Source organism: Kryptolebias marmoratus, linkage group LG4, assembly GCF_001649575.2.
Source record: "Kryptolebias marmoratus isolate JLee-2015 linkage group LG4, ASM164957v2, whole genome shotgun sequence".
Classification (NCBI taxonomy): domain Eukaryota; kingdom Metazoa; phylum Chordata; class Actinopteri; order Cyprinodontiformes; family Rivulidae; genus Kryptolebias; species Kryptolebias marmoratus.
In genome coordinates, this window is record NC_051433.1 from 11,764,646 (window position 1) to 11,770,779 (window position 6,134).

General features: G+C 40.8%; 1 protein-coding gene across 3 annotated transcripts in view; it reads right to left on the minus strand.

Moving 5' to 3' along the window:
* slc38a3b (solute carrier family 38 member 3b) overlaps nucleotides 1-6,093 on the minus strand; it is a 30,270-nt gene extending 24,177 nt beyond the window's left edge. For 2 of the 3 annotated variants that reach the window (XM_017408396.3, XM_017408395.3), the window contains exon 1: nucleotides 5,882-6,093. The gene's annotated coding sequence lies outside the window, so the exon portion shown is untranslated. Of the gene's footprint in view, nucleotides 1-5,716; nucleotides 5,740-5,881 lie in introns of those variants that run through there. The other variant, XM_037975476.1, reaches the window with a different exon arrangement.
* Nucleotides 6,094-6,134: the final 41 nt, after the last annotated feature.

A 6,134-nucleotide genomic window follows, 5' to 3' on the forward strand; every position in this document is an offset into this window, starting at 1 on the left:
TGGAGGGCAGTGAGTTTCTTCAGCCAGTAGGCATGGATCATGTCAGGTCCTGGTGCTGTCCAGTTTTTCATACTTGAGACTCTTTCTTGAACGTCTGCCATTGTGATAGTTACAGGGGCTTGCTCAGGGAGGTTTCTGTGGTCATCTCGTAGGGAGATATATATATATATATATATATATATATATATATAGCTACAGTTTTTAGTTTAGCAGCATGTTCCAAAGAGCAGCATCCCAAAACCTAAAATCATCCTCGGCAGCTCTGGATCAGATTTTCTTTTCTGCTCATTCTGTCATTTCAGTGACATCTTTCAGCAAATTGGGCAATCATTGCCACACTTCTGAAATTCATGTTCCCAGTATCTGTGTGCGCACTGAGCAAGCAGCAATGACTCGGTTCCACGTTTGACACAGTGACTCCTGACGCAGCAGGCCTGGCCACCTCCCCTCATTCATGTTCCTTGCCTGAACATTTTGCAACAGACGCGCTGACACGGCGTGAAAACGAATCCCAGGTTGAGATAAAGTGCTAGGAAATACGGCGGGCTCGCGTTTCGGCACCGAGGAAGGCAAACAAGTCAAGACTACGCAAAGGTTAAAGTCTGTATTAGTTTTTTAAGTTCTGTTTGTTCTTTCCTGTAGTAAAACTGTAAATTCTCATTGCTGCTAATCCCTCAGTGACTTTGTGGTACTTATGATAACTAAAAACATGAAGGGATTACACTAAAAAAGTCCAAATCTTTGATGTCCACAGAGAGCACTCTGCAAAACAGGCATTACTGTAATGCTGTATTTATGTACTATTATATCCCTTTCTGTAGCCTGTGAGCTCCCTGTAATCACATCTATTGTCAGAAGGTAAAAACAAATAAAAGCCTTAAGAAATAAAGCAACCAAAAACATAATTTTAAGAAAGAAGACAGAGACATAACGCATCAAAACAATCGCAAGTGTCCATAATTAAAACTGCTAAATCAAACCAAAAGATTTTTTTCATCAAGTTTGAACAATATGTCTGCCGTTTCACTATTAATTCAATATTAACGTACTTGCTATAGCCTCTCGCCACCTCAGTGAAAGTACTCATTATTCTTCACATTTTCACAGTGTGAACTCAGACAGATAATGGTGTTTTGTTAGCAGCTTCCTCTGAGACCAAGTTGTCATTGTCCTCTCCGCCAGAAGATCACCGTCTCTGCTATTCATGTTGTACAATCAAAGCTTGTCAGCGACACAATGCAGCTGCAGCTCCACCGCATGATGCTACACACAGCCATCAGACACAGACGCCTGTAAAACAACAATTTCTGGCAATTAAAAACAAATTCCAAATCAGAAGACGGATCTTTGCCTCAGAGAAGTTCGCCGCGGCCCCGTCTTCACCCAGGTTGACAAGTTACCTCATGGAGTGCAACGTAATGTTAGTTTGTCTTGTTTCAACATCACTCAGTGACAGTGACTGTTTCTTTGAGAAAGGCAGAATTAAACTTTTTACAACCATTTTTGAGCTAAATTGCATAAAGTTTTGCAGTTAGACGGTTGGTTTAGCTCATTTAAAGTGGGGTTCTATGGAAAAGCTGTCATCAAAAGCTCTTTGAACAACCTCAGTTTGTAAAAAATACAGCCAAATTATGAATGGACTGACAAGCTAATGGCTTGTCCCAGTGGAGTCGAGACCAGAGTAGGTTACTGCTGTCTTAAAACAGCTCCAGTCTAATTATATTAATACTCCAGACATCCATATGAGAAGGTTTGCAGCACAACTCTGGGTTGAGGTGCCACTTTTGTTATTTTTAAAGCATTTATAGATGTAATTTTCCTATTAGAAATCACACTTTGTTCAAATTGATCCCACAGCCTCCGTTTTTTTTAACTGGTTTGCAATACGCTAAAGTTTTCTGAGAATAAAACAACTTTTAAATAGTTTTGTAAAGTTCCAGAGTGACATTTCCTGATTGTCACTTGGCCCCTGCAGTTTAAACCTCTTTGCAGAAGAGACACAAAAAGGTGTTGATGATGGTAAAGCAAGACTTTAGTTTAAACAATATTAACTGTGTTACTGAAATTAATCAAGAGGATAAAGTGGAAAATACTTGAAATAATTAGATGTTAAATCTGATGTCGGCAGAAGAACCCATGGTTTAGTTATTAACTGAAATTAAAATGCTTCTCTGATAAAGATTTTTATATCATTAGGGGTAGAATCACATCACAGATCAAGTGACATTATGATAAATAATAATACCAAATACATCACAATACAGCCATTTTTACTGTATTCAGGAAATTGTAGTTCTGAAGTGAAACATCACAAAAAATAAAGTATATGAATACTAAACACTCGCAAAAAGCAGGTGAAAATCAAAAGTGCTAGAAAACAGTAGCTTCGTGACAGAAAAGGTTTTTCAGACTATAGAAAAAAAAAAAGGAATAACGTCCATAAAAATAAAATCAAATTAGTAATAAAAATTTACAGAAAATAACTATCATGAATTCAGAGTTGTGTCTGTCCAAACAAAGAGGACAAAGGGCCATGGCTCCTTAATGACCCGCATCCAACAAGTCCAAAAAAAAAAGAAAAATTCAGGACAGCCCCAGACAGACTTGGCCCGGACATGATTTGCAGTCCGAAGTCTGAACTGGCCCAAATCCATGTACCCAAAACCTGAAACCATTAGTGAGCAGAATCTGTTTTCCAAAAGCCGGCCAGCTGAGTGTTTGGGTACTTAGTCCCAATTAGTCTGATCCGCCTGTTGGGGTCTCGTTCAAGAACTGTTTGACACTTTGAAAAAGTTTACAAAAAGGTCAGCCATCTGTGAAAAGGAGTTCTGAGTGTGCAACAAAAACATGTATTTGACTGAAAACATGAAGTTAAAAGCAAACTGAGAGTGATGCTCAAAAATGTCAAGTCTGTAAATAATAATAAAACCACAAGGCTGAAGAAAAAGTTTTTGGAACGTCTGTTCTGGGTTGTGGTCTTGATGTTTTCAGTCACCTGTGTTCGACTTCTTTTCTTTATCCTCATCTTCTTCACAGTAAAAGTTTGCCTGCTACTAAAAATGATGCTACGTGAACAAAGCTGACAGCGGAGTTCGAAACTCCAGATCTGTGCTTTTAGATTTATCTCTATACAGGATTTTTGGGCCCAAAATGTGTACATTAGGTTATCTAAGACAATCTGCTTCCTCCTAAAATACAAAAGCATACTGATAATTGCAGAAAAAGTTCAAGTAAACGCATTTAGCCTTGATCGACATAAACTCAGAATTGATACATAGATCGACAGAAAGACCTCAGTTTGAACCGTTTCACTGAAAGTGATTTAGAAAACTTGTATATTTTTTGAATAAATAAACAGAATGTGCTTCTTAAGGACTGCAGTATAAATAGAAAACAGTACATGATGAGCCCCATGACAAAGATAAGAATAAACTCTGGAGGACCTGACACTTAAAACTGGGGCTGACTCAGACACGGATATTCACAGATCTCTTCACGGGGGACAGAGGAGCAGCTCGGACCAAACGTCCACATCCGTGCAACGAGCACCTGTCCCCCCCCCCCAACGCCTCTTTGATCGCCGCACGAGCCGAGGTCATTGACTGCACAAGAGCTTATCTGTTCATGCTTCCCTCCGATGAACCCAGCATGGCGGCCCTTATAAGGCTGTTTAAATGGGAGCCAATGTCAAAAACACTTCTCCCTGTCCCACGTCACCTTGGATCAACTGAGCAGGTGGGGGTGAAGTGCCTCATTTCCTGCCAAGTCAGCAGTTGTTGCAGAGAAAACCCAGGACTTTCCAAGTTTGCCAGCTAGTGAGATAAAATCCTTGTGATTTTAAAACAACTACGAGACCCTCCGATGTCCAAGATGGTCGTTTTAAAGCACTGAGACAACAGCAAAACGCTGTTGCCAAGGAAAACAGTCTGACAACAACCTCAAATGACAGTAAATCCCTAATTATGCAACGAGTGGGTGAGAATAAATTGTGCTGAAACATAAAAGTAAATAGGGACTGCAACAAGGGCCGATTTCTGTTTTACGAGTTCTCAGCTGGGTTTACAGCTTGAGTTCAAATCGGAAACCTAATGTAGTTACAGATGTTTGTTACAACGGCAACGTTTTCAAGTACGAAAGGCTAAAAGTATTAAAGTCCCAGCGTTCTGTGAAGGAATGCACGTCTCCTGCTGCCTTGCAGGCCAGAGTTTCAGACTAAGATCGTCTTCTGATGAGAGGGAATGGAGTTACGAGGGGTCTCGTGAGATCTCGGATGATGTCTTAGCGCTTGTTGAGGACACACTCTCAACCGGCACACCAAATTTAAGTTCAGTTTTTTGTCAAACTGACTGAGTTATAACCATTTTCATGTTAGCTAAAGCTGATTAGCTGATTAAGGAATACTTTCTGAACGTTTTAATGAAATTTGTCCTGTTCCATCAGATATTTTGCCAACGCTACAGACAAACACACAAACATGATCAAGTTCATCCCTGGTGATAACCACACATTACCATATGTTATTACCAAAATATTATTATCTGTTTACCACACTGGATCAAATGACTACAGGTGATAAACGTGACAGAGATCACATAACAGGGAAGAGTCAAATATTTGCATTGAAGTTAAAGCTTTACACATCCCCAGAAAAAAACTAGAATAAAAAACTAACCTGAGAAATTTTAACTAATAGCATATCAGTTTACTTATTTTGTATAAACAATTGTGAAAATCAGTTTTATTATAAAAAGATAAATAAAATGAATGACACAAAATGACCAAAGTTTGAAAGTGTTAAAGTTTGGCACTAATGCTTGATTCAAAACCCAACTTTTCTTTCTTTTTTTTTTTTTACCTTTTTCCTTGTCTGTAAACTGGGAATTATTGTCTACATGATAAAAGATCCACAGCACAATCTGTCACTGGAATCTAACAGATACAAACAGACACTTTCACTTTTCCTGAAGCTGTCACTGACTGACTCGTTGAGAAAAGAGGGGGAAATGTTGTCTCTCCTGTTACCCAAGGCCTTTCGCAACCAGGCACGCAATAATAACACCAAAACACATGAAATTAGTGTCGGAAAAGATGAATGTGTGCGCCGTGAACTTCCCACACAGGCGCTTCCTCCACATGTTCAGCCTGCAGCAACAAAAGGGCTTTAAATGCCCTCTGTTGGTCGGTGAGTGGGTTTTTAGTTCTCTTGCGCGGAAAGGAAATAAAACATTCGTGACTTATTTTGTTTTAGGTTGCAGACCACAACAGGCTACAGTTAGGCAGCAGCAAACTGGGATGAGGAGAACTAAAAAAAAGCGCAAGTTGAGCGACCTGCTGGAGAAAAAACGCGTGGAAGTTTCCTTAAAAGCGCAGAGATCGGGTGGTGAAAACCCGAACCCTTAACGCTCCTTTGGAAGAGATCCGATGGTGAGTGTTTGTCACCACCATCCAGTCGGGTTTTTTTTTTGTTTGTTTTTACTGGTCGTGAGGCAAGTTTTCCTCGGGACCAGGACGCGCACCACGAGTCGCACGAACAAAAGGAGCCCCCAGCAGCAGTCTTTCACTCGGGGGGCTCCTGACGCACATGGCGCTGACACTGGCCCCTCACCACGGGAGGACCGAGCTGCTCTCTCTCTATCGATCACCTCTGACTGACTGATTGATTGACTGATTGATTGTGAGGAAGCCATATGTTGATCAGGAAGCTTCAACACTTTACCTGTTTTCACCCTCCCCGTGGTACAAGTCTCCCCTCCTGTGCGTTTAAACGCCCCGATAAGAGCTACTAAATATTAAAAAAAAGAATTAAAAGTGAATCTAATTGGAGAGTGATGCGTCCATTCCCCCTTTAAGATGAAACAGAAGTGGATGTGTTGAGCCTTACCAAAGTATCTTCTCACAAAGGTTTCCAGTCTAATCCCGCTCTGGATTGGGGGTGTGTGGGGGGGAAGAGAGTGGCTCCTCTCCCTGTTAAAGCTCCGTTTCTTCCTGATTTACGCACTCCTCGCGCGGCTTTTTACGCACACTCAGAGAACAGCCTGTCCGGCGTGGCGGCCACAATGTGCTTTGGGAAGTGGTTGGCATCGTAAAAAAAAAACAAAAAAAAAACACACACATCTTGAGCTAAGCTGTGGGGG